Below are 14,988 nucleotides of genomic sequence, written 5' to 3'. Positions count from 1 at the left end.
AGGATCCTTCCAAGAACATAGTCATTTCCTGGAATGAAAAAATCAGAATTTTTATGAGGGGAGAGATGGATGTTTACGAAAAGGTGACAGGGTTTAGAACCATCCCTACTCCAACACACACACACACACACACACACACACACACTTCTTCTTTTTTTACAAAAGAAACACGGCCATGAAATGATGATGATAAGAAGTGTAACTAGGGAATGTTGGAGAATATAACCAGACTGTTTTCTCTGTCCCTGGACTTGAAAAGGATGTCTGTTCTAAAGAGTAGCAATAGTAGATTTTTTTTTTTACTCATAAAGATATAACCATATGTACAAGTAATACACAGACCAAGCAGGTTATATTTAGGAATATATATTTATATATAAAATATATATGCATGCGATAACAATTAGTGAGAAGGAGACCATGATTTTTAAAGACTGCAAGAAGAGATTGAGATATGGGAGGGCTTGGAGGGAGGGGGGAAGGAAGAAATGTTGTAATTATAATCTCGTTTCTTTAAGGAAGAGAGAGAGGTGGGAGGGGGTCTCCAGCATTCTGTACCAGTTCACTGTCCTCAGACAGGCATAAGCCGAGTTATTCACATTGGCCCTGGCTCAGCATGATGCAACAAATGGCTAAACATCCATGTCCAAATGGCTTCACGAGAGACATTCAGGACCATAGCAGGCAGGGAATGACAATCAGTTCCTTACTTTTCTTTTGCCATCAGGTTGTAGAGTTGACCATGTCTGCCTAGTGATTGTCAGATTTGCTGCAGAAGATACAAGGGGGAAAAGAGAGAGAGGGAGGGAGGGAGGGAGGGGGAGAGAGAGAGAGAGAGAGAGAGAGAGAGAGAGAGAGAGAGAGAGAGAGAGAGAAAAGTTGGAAAAGAAATGCATAGCCCAGTCCCACAGAGAGATCTAAAGTGTTAGGTCTGGAGGTGTGCTCTTTTCAGACTTTGAATTAGAAATAAGTTAGACAGAGTCTCGGGGAACAGAGCCTCTGGCAATATGACTCACTATTTGAGTATTTCATTAGGAGGGAAGCACAGGTCCTTTAGGCTCTCATCAGAATCTCATGACTGCCTGCATATTCCACTAAATCCTGCAGAAGTCAGCTAGGGGGAAGAGAGTCTGGGGGTGGAGGCTTCCACACTACAATGCCTTCCATTTTTTTTTTTATTTCAAGTCAAGGAAAGATATTTTTAGATGGATTGATAGATACACGCACAGTGTCACACACACACACACACACACATCATATATGTGATACAAAATCACATACCTGCCATGCCAGTGCCTGTAACTGAGGGTCTCTTTATACGAAATCTCAAGTGAATTAACCTAAAATAAAATGTTTTCATTATAAGTTCCCAAAAGAAGATGAACCCTAAAAGAAAAGGACTACACAAATTCATCCCGGTAGAGAAAATGGGGACTAAATGAGAGCGCCCGGTAGAGTTAGAGGGTTATTTTGACGAACAGATTTCTATCTAACGTGAAGGGAGATTAGAGCTCGCGGACTTCTGTTTTAAAATAAATCACTGCATGGAAACAGAGGAAATAGAGCTAAGAATTTTATTCTCGGTGCCTGGTTAACGCTTTCGTCTCTTACAGAATTCAGATTTTCCGAAGGAAAGCACAATTTCCGCAGTCTTCAGCCTTTCAAAGGCAGAGGACCTCCCTGGAGCCGGGCACAATGCTAGGCCCTAGGGGAAGGCGGTAAACAAAAGATAGCTCTCACTCTCAAGGAGCTGAGGAGTTGGTGGGGCTGAGGAGGAGAAGAAAACACCTCGAGACGCCGATGAATGTGAAATTACAAACCGAGTTAAGTGCCTACAGAGAAAGGAATGAAGACCCCGTAACAAGGAGTCACGAAGGCCGCCAGGTGGGAAGGCAGTCCTGTGTCTACCTCTCAAGCCCAAGCTACCAGGAAAGGCTGCGCGGTGGACGGCATTCCAGACCTAGAAGAGTCTGCAAAGACCGACCCCACCCCCACTCCCAACTCCCCCCCCCCAGGGGGCTGGGGGGAGCCATGCTGCTCCTTGTTAAGGATTTGGCCTTTATCCCAAGAACAGTGGGAAGCTATTGAAAGGTTTTAAGCAGGTTGGTGACATGATCGGACTTGTGTTTTGAAAAGAACCCTCTTGCTGCAAAGTTGAAAACAGATTGGAGAGAGCCTATCTAAAAGCCAATTGTTCCGCTAAGTAAATGTGAAGGTTTGCAGCTGTCACAGTCACTGCTATCCTGTGGCCACCTGACCCTGCTAATATTTGTCTGCACCCCTGAGGACATTTGGAAGCTATTTTCGGTGGACTATTACGAATTTCGTGCCCCCCACCCCCGATTAGATTACTATGTGGCAATGTTTACGCTTAGAGACACAATGCTTCTCTGTGTGCTCAGGATTTGGGTTGGCTCTCCTAGCCACTGTTCTGTGATCATTCAGACAGTCTCACATACTTGTACATTTTAGAGCTGAGAACATCATCTCTCTCCACTGAGGAACTGAACGTTGCCATTTTGTCTAAGCTCCGCCCCCACAGTTACCTGGCAACAGCCAGGTGAGCCTGACTCACTATAAATGGGGGTGCTTTTTCCCCTCTACTCTCTCTTGCCTTCTTGCTCTCCCTCTGTCCTCTTGCTCCCCATTCTCCTCCCTCCTCTCTATGTGCTCATGCCTCTTCCCCCCCCCCACTTGCCTTTCTTTGTCTCTTCTACCCTCTCAACTCCCCTCCCATGCCCTGAATAAACTCTATACTATACTATACATACTATACTATACTATACTATACTATACTATACTATACTATACTATACTATACTATACTATACTATAGAGTTTATTCAGTGGCTGGTTCCTCATGGGGAAGGGATGCCTCAGCATGGGCCCGCCGAGGTTTCCCCTTCCCTCAGACCCGAGTACACCAACACCAGACATATTCCTTCTCTCCTTATCTTTTTATAAACACAGCACTGCATGCACTTAATATGTCTTGGGTCTCCCTGTCTGCATGAACTCCCTGAGTTTCTTCCTCAGCCTCTGACTGCCCTGGATTCCATGGGCAGCAGATGCAGAATAGTGATAGAGCGCTTGCCTAGTATAGGCACAGCTCCGGGTTCAATCCCCAGCATGCTAGGCACAGAACTATACCAAAGAAAGAGACTAGACACAAAGGCCCAGATACTGAATTTCAGTTATCAGGATTAAGCTGTTGCTTCTAGGTTATATCAGACCGAGTGCTGGAACTCAAGGAAGGCTTGAAGTACTGCGTAGAGTTGGAGTCTGCTAAAGTAGATCAGGGGATACAAGGGCAGGGAGCCAGGTAGGCCTAATGACCCCTTCCCTTCAGGCTCCAAAAGGGACTGATGGGCTCTTAGTCGTTATTCAAACATCCTCTCCACCGAGTCTAAAGCCTCTTCAATGGCCCAGGCAAGAGGCAATCATGAGGTATTATGACTTTTGTTGTTATTTCTTCTTAGACTGAACCCCAGTGGGCTCCTCTTCTAACATCCGCTAGCCTAAGCTAATCCTGGTGTCTGCAGCTGCACATAAGGCTAATCCTTTGTTGGAGAGACAGATGATCATTAGTGATTGGGTGAACTATTATGGCTTCTCTGTCTTCTCCAGGCTGGAAACATGAGCGACTCTGGTAAACTTTCCAGTGCCCTGTTACTCTATGGCTGTGTTTAAGCAGCCCTGCTAAGAGTGTAAACAAAACAAAACAAAAACCCCAGTTCAATACGCTAGATTCTCTTGTTCAGCAACGTGGAGTCAGTCACTTCATTCTCTTTAACCGGTTCTTTTTCATATGTAGGTGAGAAGCTTGAAAACAAGCAACTAAACCACAACAACAAAAAGGTTTTCCTTTGCTTTTTTTTTTTTAACGTGGAAAATAAGAAAATTTCTTTGAGCATCCAAATCTGTTAACTCTATGTCCAGTCCAATTTATTCAAAATTATAAACAGACACCCAGCTTAATGCTTACCCCTAAGGATAGACAGGACCTGGTTTCGGAAACCTCGAATCGAGGGCAGAATTTGTTTATATACTTTATTATTTCAATCCCCCCCCCCACACACACACACACGAGGCTCTTCCTACTATTTCAGTGTTAGACTGGAGAAAAGGCTCAGGGATCTGTTGGGGCCTTCTAGACATGATGTGGTTATACAAACCTCATTCTTTCTTATAAGACAATTCCATGTTCCCCTGAAACATTTTACTAATGGCATTTTAACTTTTCAAAGTATAGTTCACAAGCTGCAAAGGTATTGTGACTAAGAAGCTTGTTAAAAGTACCCTTTTTTTTATACTCTACTTCAAAGGTGATGTTTCAGAAGCATTGAAGGCCCCCTGAGGCAAAGTTCTTGCCTCCTAACCAAAAGAAAGGGCTCTCTCTACCTCTGAGTGCAGACAGGCCACTGTCCCCTTTTAACACAGTTGGGTTGACCAAGTTGGGCTGGCCAGTCAATTGGGCAAGGGTCTATAGGAAGCTGCCTAGATGACAGCTTGCCTGCCCCGAGACTCTTTATTACAAACTCCAATAAAATTGTCTTCCAGTAGCTGGGCGGTGGTGGCGCACGCCTGTAATCCCAGCACTCTGGGAGGCAGAGGCAGGCGGTTTTCTGAGTTTGAGGCCAGCCTGGTCTACAGAGTGAGTTCCAGGACAGCCAGGGCTATACAGAGAAACCCTGTCTCGAAAAAACCAAATCCAAAACATCAAAAAAAAAATAAAAAATAAAAAAAAAAAAAAAATTGTCTTCCAGCTTCCCCTTGAGCCCATCCTTAAATTCTCTTATTAATGACACTAAGTGTCCCAAGAGGGGACCCAGCTTCTCCAGTAATTCAGTGACTCTGAAGGAACCCTCAGCATCTTCCTTTAACACTAAGACATCAGGCTAAGAGGCCAGGAATCTACAGTTTTAACAAGCTCCCCATGTAATTCCTATTCAGGATGAAGTTTTTGAGCATCACTGAGCTAAACTCAGCTTTTTCTCTTGTAGGTGACTTAGAATCCTGGCCACACTCAGGGTTTCTGGGTACAAGACAAGACGAGTTCTCCTACAGCAAAGCCAAGGACCAAGTCCCATGACACTACTCGATCCCTAAAACCAGGGACAATGCGGTCCACTGCTGCAAATCTCCTAGGTCCTGGATCAGTGGGTCCCGCTTAGGGAGAGATAGATTCGAATGTCTGTCTCCAAAGCAGAGGTGAGGACCAAGCTCCCAAGACACCATCTTAGAGTCTGACTCTCACCTGGAGCAGAGCATGTTTTCTCTTTTATCTCCTGCGGGATGGGTAATATGAGCTCACACCAACATAAGTAGACTTGAAAGTCATCGCCTAGAGAGTGCGGAAGAAGCCCTGCTTGAGTATAGGCAGATTTGATACTTTTTATATTATCCATGGCTTTGAGGGCATGTGCTAAGAATCCAAAGTAACTGAAAATTTGTACTTATTATTAGTCTTTGCAATGTTTAGGCCTGGAATTTAATATTTTGAACCCTATAACCAGAAGCTCTACTCAGTTGGGAGGTAGCGGCAAGAGGGTCTCTAAGTTTGACACCAGCCTGTTTTACAGAGCAAGTTCCAAGTCAGCCAGGGTGCCAGGGCTATGCAAACAAACTCTGTGTGTGTGTGTGTGTGTGTGTGTGTGTGTGTGTGTGTGTGTGTGAGAGAGAGAGAGAGAGAGAGAGAGAGAGAGAGAGAAGAAAGGAAAGAAGTAAACAAAATAGAACTTTGCATCTCTAGCATAGCTAGACACCATATTTGCTTTTTCATATCCATGTATTGCAGAGCTCAGGGAAACACAGGAGACATTGCCTTGTGTACTAAGCAGGCTGCCTGTATGACTGATTATACTAACCCCTCCTGATGAGAGAATTAGAGTCCCCTTTTTTTCCGAATCAGCTCCCCTCTCCTTTATCTTAACCCCCTGAGTCTCTTCCTTAAAATCTGAGAGATGAGATATAAATACAGATGAAGAACCCCCCAGAAGCTCTGCTGTGCTCACAAGTCATACCGTATGTCAGTCAGCCCTCCTGGCTGGACACTCGTGGCCTCCACCACATCCCTTAGCCTTTGGTGCTTCTCCTAACCTAACACCAATTTTTCCTCACCCTTTAGAGTGGAGGCAACAATTATTTTCTTTTCTCTGTGGATGAGTCCAAATAAATATGAATAAAATATTATTGCTGGACAATACAAGCTTCCTCCGTTACCTTCCTGTCTACCTTCTAATTAGGCCCAGATGCTACTCCAACTCCCTTAATCCCTCAGAAAACATTCCCTCCTCTTGCTAACACCACACATCCATAGGCACTTCCGGAATCCCCATTTCTTTCCTTCTGTGTTCTTTCTTGTCTGCCTGCCTCCATGTTCCCCTTCTTGCCTTCCCTTCTGCCTCCCCATCTCTGCCACCTTCTTTTCTCCACGTGACTACCTATTCAAAGGGAATTCATGGCCCAGCCCAAACCCAAAAGCCCTGTCTCACTTTTTTCAATGTCTTGGGCTTTTTTACTTTAAACTTCCACGAGTTCCGACTCCTCCTGGGGAGGAGGGGTAAGTTCTGCATGCCTGCAAGTCCCAGGCGGCAGGAAAGCGTCCGCTTGGAGACTGATCTGTGAACTGAGAATCTCTCCACTCGCTATGTGCTCCTTCCTCGGGACTACTTTCCGACAGAAAACTCATCTTTGGCTTGAATGTCTTAAATGATGCAGCCCTAATATTCAGTTCCAGCTTTGCTCTTAACTGTTCCAACACAGCTGATGTGAAAACTAGTTCTGCTTCCCCATAAGTCGGTTTGGTTTCTTCAAGCTCCTCCCCCTTCTCTTTCTTCACTGTTTCTATGCCTCCTCCTGTCGATTTAAGATCTGCCACCACAGTGATATTTATTTTAAGTCCTGCTGATCAACTTAAGTGAATGTTCTTTATTTTTTCCTGAATCCTTATAGCTTTTCTGTACTCCTCCTGTTACATACAAAACTAAATAAATGTGGATAAACTTATTGTAACATCTCTCCCAAACAGCTGTATCTTTGCAACATGTGAAAAACTATATCAGGATCCCACCTTTTGTCTTCCTCCAAAATACCATCTGAGGACTTCTTTAATGTTTTGCCTGCCGTTTGCTGACAGGAACCTGGGATAGCTGTCCCCCAAGAGGCTCTACCAGCACTTGACCAATATAGATGCAGATACTTACAGCCAACCATCAGACTGAGCCTGGGGACCCCAATGGAAGAGTTAGGGAAAGGACTGAAGGAGCTGAAGGGGATTGCAACCCCATAGGAAGAACAATATCAACCAACTGGAACTCCCAGAGCTCCCGGAGACTATATCACCAACCATGGAGGGTCCCATGGCTCCAGCTCCATATGTAGCAGAGGATGGCCTTGTCTGACATCAGTGGGAGAAGAGGCCCTTGGTCCTGTGGGGGCTACATGCCCAAGTGGTGAGGCAGGCGTGGGGGAGCACCCTCATAGAGGCAAAGGGGAGAGGGATGGGACCGAGGTTGTGGAGGGGAGCAGGAAAGGGGGACAGCATTTGAAATGTAAATAAAATAGCCAAGTTAAAAATAAACAACAGAAAATACTGTGGATGTGATGAAAAAAATCTCCCTAAATGTCTTAATTTCTGTCCTGTGCAGTGATGCCACCATGACACTCACTAAACAGACAGATCCAGAGAGACTAGCGGACAGGAGCCAAAAATGGTTAGAAATTCCTGAAATGGATCTTTGGTGAAAGTAATTTCTATTTGAAGGAGGAGGAGGAAGAAGAAGAGAAGGAGGAGGAAGAGGAAAGGGAGGAAGAAGAGGAGGAGGAAGAAGAGGAGGAAGCTGGAGCTGAAATGCTTTAGCTTAGAAAAGGCAAGGGCAGGAAATGTTGGCAATTGGTTTCAGAGCATCTATAAAAAACCCTATTGTGTGAGTGACAGCAAGCAGACGCTTTGCACTCCTCCTCAGAGGAGGACAGATGCTTTGGGTATTCCAGAGATGCTAGGAACAGCCTCCAGACTCTAAAATTGGTGCAGTTGTGGAGCCAGCTAATATGTTGCCAGTCAGAGGGCAGAGGAACACATGCCAGTCTACACTGGAGGGCCATGCTGATGCTGACTTTGGAGGAAAAGGTGCTTGAAGGAAATGTTATTGCAGATAATGCTTACTAGGGACTTCTCTGAGGAGTTCATGCACCTAAAGAAGTTGATCTGTTCCATCATATATGAGCAAGGTTCCTTTGTAAGAAGTGTAAGCTAGGGATACCATCTTCACACTCTAGAAAGGAAGGTCACAGACTATGGGGCACATCCATGGGTAAGTGTAGTCTTAGAAACTGAAGAGTCAGGCTGCCTTTCTAGGACCACTACTCCTCAGGAGTGTGATCCTGCATAGGTTACTAAAGACTCTATGAATCAGATTTCTTGTGTGCTTTCTTCACAGGAATTTTGTGAATGCTGAACAAGACACAATAAATGTGCGTTTTTTGTTATCTACTGGACTTGAAACACCTAGTAGGCACTCTGCTAGGCCTGCTGCCAACGACCCTCTCCTCCACAGAGCCGTCGTGCAAGGCCCGTGTAAAATAAGGCAGCGTGGTGACTTTTCGCCAGAGTTATATTCTTTAATTAAAAATGAAAGCTCTGGGTATCAAAGACCAGCCTGCTGAGTTCCCTTACCTTTCCCGACCATGAGACATTTCCCTGATGTCTGCAGCATGTCTTTGACGTCCGGGATGGAAGACCAATTTGCCTCCACCCCTACGTGGCTCCACCTGTCACCGTTATTATGTGATCTTTATAAAATTAAACTGAGGATGTCCTTATTTTTTTTTCTTCATTACACTTTTAAGCAAAGCCATGGAGCTCAGAAATAGAGTCTGATTAAACAAGGGACATCAGAAAGAAAATCCTTGCATTTAATTCCACATCTTCAAAAAATTTGCATATCAAGAATATATTCCTGATCAGTGCTAACTGTGTGAACTATTTCTTGCTGTCTGATGAACTTACACTAGAGGGTTTGTTTGTAGCCAGGGGCTGGTGCACAGAGCGAGCGCTGCTTCCTCTGGGCCACTGTTGCCTTCTTCCTCTACCATTCACCTTCAGAAAAAGTCATTTTCTCAAGGGTCCTAGGTCTCAAGTCTTAAGACACGCATTCTTAAGCCTTCTCTTTCTATTAGAAATCATCACTTAGGGCTGAGCAGCTGCTATTGCCTATCAATGCAGACACCTGGGAAGCTTTCAATTCTCAATCTGAGAGTGGGTTAAAAAGCACAGCTTGCTAAATTTCCCATGCAGTGTGTGTGTGTGTGTGTGTGTGTGTGTGTGTTTCCTTCTTTAAAGGGAAGTGTGATGTGGGTACCCAGGAACAAAGATAAGAAAGCTTATTCCCTATTCCTGCAAAACAAAGAGTTCAGGGCAAAGCGTTATATATAGCTTGATGCAAAATACACTAATAGTTCTCTCTATGCTAATAGGGGAGTTTAAAAATCTAACCTGTAGGGTTGAATTTATATGGCTGACTCAGAGAGAGTCATCATAATTGGAATTTCAACAACATGTTTGGATGATAGAAATCAGTGGAGCATGACAATCTTCAGTTGGAGTCATACATAAAGATTGCGTACAGCTTGAATGAGACATGCATGATGTATAAAGAAGTCCTTAGACACTATGAAAAGAGTTTACCACTGTGAAGAGGAAAGGGAGAAGGTTAAATTACTTTGGCTCTAAAAATCACATGTAATGGAAAAAGCCCACTAAGCTGGCCATTGTTGTTTATAGAATACCCTGAGTAGATGGAGATGATTTCAGGGCTTGCCTGATGTTCTTAGAAAGAAAAAGCAGTAGGTAGTGCTGATGGAAGTTTTAAATAACTCAAGAATGGGGGGGGGGGAAGTATTGTGTTAAATTTGATAAATATTATCACATTAGATTCTTCAGCAGAATATGCTCAAAGTGCCAGCCTTCATGGTAGGGAGATGCAAATTGTGTCCCAGTGCTACCATTCCTGTCTCTTGGACCTTTGCAAAGCCTTCTGCCTCACTTAGCTTAATTTCCTCATCTGCAAAGGGAGGAGAAAGACTGAGTACACAAGATGTGAGGATTTGAAATGATATAGGAGTCTAATTCTTGAAATGATATAGGAGACTAGAAGAACATCATCCATGGTTACACAGAGAAACCCTGTCTTGAAAAAAACCACCACCAACAAAAGAATTATGTTCCTGAGTCACATCTTCCACATTACTGGAAAGCAGATATATCACTTTACCTGCTATGACAGAGGATTATTTTTTGTAAGTGTAGTATAGAATCATACACTTCTTCTAATCAAGCAGAACAATTATTAAACAAAATAAAGAACACAAATCATATGTAATATTTAAAAACTCTATCATTAGCTAAGACTTTAATTGGCTAAGAGATCGCTTTATATGGTTAAAGAGATCACTTTCTTGCTTTTACTACTGTGCCAAGCAGAGATGGCACATGACATATCAAAACTTAAAAGGCTTTTTATTTAAACTACTAAGCTGACCCTGAAATATATACAGAAATCAAAGAAAAAAGAATCTTGCCTGTTCTAGACAATCTTTAAAAAGGAAATAAAAACCTGAGGACTTAAACTACCTGATTTCCAATTCTATGAAACCTTAGTAATCAAAATAGTATAGAACTAACCTGAAGATTTACCATCAATGGAATTGATAGGGAGGTCGGCAAAGGACACACATTTATGTATTGGTTTTAATTTGATGAAAGTAACAAAGCAATCCAGTAGGGAAAGGAATCCTTCCCAAATATGATAAAGAATAAATATCACTAACGTTGATATCATATAAAAAGAAAGTGAACCTTGATGGTTTCATCATCATACACATAAATCAACTAAGGGTAGATAATAGACATAAAGGCAAAGATAAAGCCACAGACGTCTGGAAAAAACCATAAACAAATACCTTTATGATTTGGTGATAAACTAAGGTGGTTTTGGGGTGGGAGGGTGTATACAACAGGAAATGTAGGCATAATGATTTACTGTGTAAAGATTATCTTTGTGTTATTCAAATGCTGAAGGAGGAAGAGGGAGGAGGAAGAAGTTCTTAAGAATTCAGCAGAAACATGGAAAGCCATAAATGCAAGTGTTATTGGGATCTTGGCTGGGAGCTATCCAGAGTAGCTCAGGGGGAAGGTAGACAGCCCAAGTACTGAGGTGAGGCTTAAAAACAAATCTTGGTCTCTCTGTGTCATTATTGGAAACTAGCTATGATAAAGACATACTGCCAGGCAGTGGTGGCACACGCCTTTAATCCCAGCACTTGGGAAGCACAGGCAGGTGGATTTCTGAACTCAAGGCCAGCCTGGTCTACAGAGTGAGTTCCAGGACAGCCAGGGCTACACAGAGAAACCCTGTCTCAAAAAACCAAAAAGAAAGAAAGAAAGAAAGAAAGAAAGAAAGAAAGAAAGAAAGAAAGAAAGAAAGAAAGAAAGAAAGAAAGAAAGAAAGAAAGAAAGAAGACAGCCACCATATTAATTAGCTGCACACATTTATATTAAAAATAACATTTACAGGGAAAAATCAATAAATTGAGTTTTATCAAGTGAAAAGGTTCTTCTATCAAGAGATAACACTGACTGATGATGATGATCTATCATCTATCTATCTATCTATCTATCACCAATCTATTTAAAGATGAGTAAAGCAACGAAACACACCCTAGCAGGAACTATTTACAAAACATCTACCTGACAAGAGACCAGAATCCAGCATAGCAGAAGTTCTTTTAATTCAGTGATGCCAAGTCAGAGGAGACGGGGCAAATGAAAGATGTGGCCGCTTGGATAAAGAAGATATGTGAATGGTCAGTAACCCTAAGAACCAATGACTAATGTCATTAGTCATCATGGAAATGAAAATTAAACCCATGGTGAAATACTGTCACATACTCCTGGCCAATCCTGGGCACAAATTAGGCTGACAATCCAAAGCTTGGCAAGAAGGAGGAGTCATTAGAATATTCACACATTACTCAGCATTTCAACTTACTTTATGACCCAGAATATACTTATAACTTTTAACCTGGAAGAAACGAGACTACATGTCTACAGATGTGTTCATGTCTACAGATGTGTTCCATAATGTAGCTTCTTCATTCATTACCATGTATTCTTGACTGGCATGCATGAAAACCCTGGGTTCAATCCCCAACTCCAAGAAAAAAAAGTATGTAAAATGTCTAATAATATTAGAACAATGTTTATAGCATATTTGTTCATGAGAGTTAAATGCCAAAACAGAACAAAATAAATAAGCAAACCAACAAGACTCAGCCTACCAGAAGGGTAATGTAAAAATAAATTCTGCTGTAGGTATTAATGAAAGTTTACTCAATGTATAAAAAGGGAAATTAAATTAGTGATTCCAAATAATTAACATGAGTGAACCTCTAAAACATAACACTTGACTAAAGAATCATCACATAAAACTACCGCTTGCAAAAGTTCTTCTAGGGGCTGGAGAGGTGGCTCAGTGGTTAAGAGTATCAACTGCTCTTCCGAAGGTCATAAGTTCAAATCCCAGCAACCACATGGTGGCTCACAACCATCTGTAATGAGATCTGACACCCTCTTCTGGTGTGTCTGAAGACAGCTACAATGTACTTACATATAATAAGTAAATAAGTCAAATTTTAAAAACGTTCTTCTAGAATTAGCAAAACCTAATTATCATGGGTATGAAGTCAGTGGTTGGCTACAGGAGCTACAGTTAATTGGTAGCGGGCATGAGGAAACATTTTAGAGTACTGGGCTTGAGTTATATGACTGTATGCATTTTCCAAACCTATCTAATGCTTCCTTAAGATTTGTGCATTTTTACTGCATATAAATTTTACCTTAAATTAAGAGAAGAAATGGGAGACTGGAAATAAATGCTGAATCCTAGTTAATAATGAACACTTTTAGGGAGAAGGGTGCTAGTCTTTGGCAGTGGTTGCATCCTCATGAACTCATGCAGATATGTGGATGTCTAAGTCAAACGATAGTTGGATGGATTATTCTTTAGCCAAGCAGGTTTAGTAAAATGTAAGCAGGATTAAAAGGCTTCTATCTGAGTATTCTTCCAACTTGTCTTTAAGTTTGACTATTTTTATAATAAAGTTCCAGGAAAAAAGAAACGAAGAATGTATATATAGTCGATACAGAGAGAGATAAGTAAGTTTGCTCATTCTTAACTGTAGATCAGCTAGCCATGAGGGTTTACACCAGGCCAGGGCCATTACCATCCTCATACTTGAGAAGGGTCTCTATGCCTGAAGTGTGTATGGTAAGTTGTAAGCATAGGTATAGACAGTAACTTCAGGACAGGTTATCAATTAGGTAATCATTGGATTATCCATGGGAAAGACAGAACAGCCTCAGAGCTAGACAATGTCAGCATCTGATGTTCTCACACTGAGAGAGAACACTCGGAGGATTCACTGAGTGGGCATAGGCTGTGCAGATCTCTGAAAGACGTCAAGCAAGGGAGAGAAGGTGAGCGGCAGAGAGGAGGGGTGTGCGAAAAGGCTCTGGATTCTATAGACAGTGTGCTGACTTTGGTTTACTAAGGTTTCTGGAGGTAAAGGTGTCCAGGTGACTTTGTCAATGGGCGCATGAGGATTCCAAGAAAAATACTCCCATGGAAATAAGGGTGTTTGAAGTGTCAGGTTAAAACCACAGCAATCCAGGAGGGAACTAAACTGGAACACCCCTGAGGGAACCAGCCCTAGGGAACTGAAGACAGAGAAGCAAGGCCATGGAACAACTTAAAATTTGTAGAGCATTCAGAGAAAAGTTTACACATGTTACTGCTGGTCTGTCCATCTAGAGCACCCTGACTGACATAATAACACAGTTGGTATACGGATACGGGGCTGAGAAAAGTGTGGCTTCTGTAGTTTCCTGATGTAAACCTCTACTTCTTAACAAGGGCAAATTAGGATCGGCCAGAGCACATGTTGAACCACAGGATACTGGTCCCACTGCCAGACTTTCAGGTGCACTGGGGGATAGATGAGAATTTTAACTGTGTGAATCTGGGCTGAGCAGGATTACTAGGCTATCTATCATGATACCAGACAGTGGGAATGCAGCAGGACTGGCAACCACACCGAGAAAAACTAGGGTAGCAGGGGGAAGGTGAACATAACACCGAGAGTCAGCTCCTCCACTCAGGTTCCCCTAGTCAAATGTCGTGTTTTTGTTGTTTTTGTTTTTATTTTGTTTTTGTTTTTGCTTTTTTTGTTTTCTGCAGAGAATGCACCACCTTACGACAAGGTCCTGATATTCTTGGTATATGGATTCTTCCGAACTAAACTTCACCTTAGGGCTGGAGAAATGGTTCAGTGGTTAAGAGCACTGACTGCTCTTCTGAAAGTCCTGAGTTCAAATCCCAGCAACCACATGGTGGCTCACAACCATCTGTAATGAGATCTGAAGCCCTCTTCTGGTGTGTCTGAAGACAGCGACAGTGTACTTACAGATAATAATAAATTAATCTTTGGACTGGAGTGAGCAGGGCCGGAGCAAGCAGAGGTTCTGAGTTCAATTCCCAGCAACCACATGATGGCTCACAACCATCTGTACAGCTACAGTGTACTCATATACATAAAATAAATAAATAAATAAGTAAGTAAATAAATAAACTTCATCTTATAGAAATTTTGGGAGTTTCTGAGGTACTTCTCTTCCACAAAACAGGATCTTGCTCTAGCTGCATCCCAGTATCCCTGTTTTGAACCCTATGGGGCCATAAATACTATGAGGAAATAGATACTGTAGAATTCCTCCCCTTCCTTGGTTGACTCAGAAAAACCCTTGTCCAGAGGAGATTAATGGACTGAGAGAATCTAATACAATATTTATTGGTTGTTTTGGCACTCAAAAAACCCACATTTACATCAGTTGATCACTCTGCTTTCCTGACAAGCCAGTACTATTTGGAT

The sequence above is a fragment of the Apodemus sylvaticus genome, chromosome 9 (genome assembly GCF_947179515.1).
Source record: "Apodemus sylvaticus chromosome 9, mApoSyl1.1, whole genome shotgun sequence".
NCBI classification, from domain to species: domain Eukaryota; kingdom Metazoa; phylum Chordata; class Mammalia; order Rodentia; family Muridae; genus Apodemus; species Apodemus sylvaticus.
The sequence above is the reverse complement of the archived record's forward strand: the minus strand, read 5'-3'. Positions refer to the sequence as shown.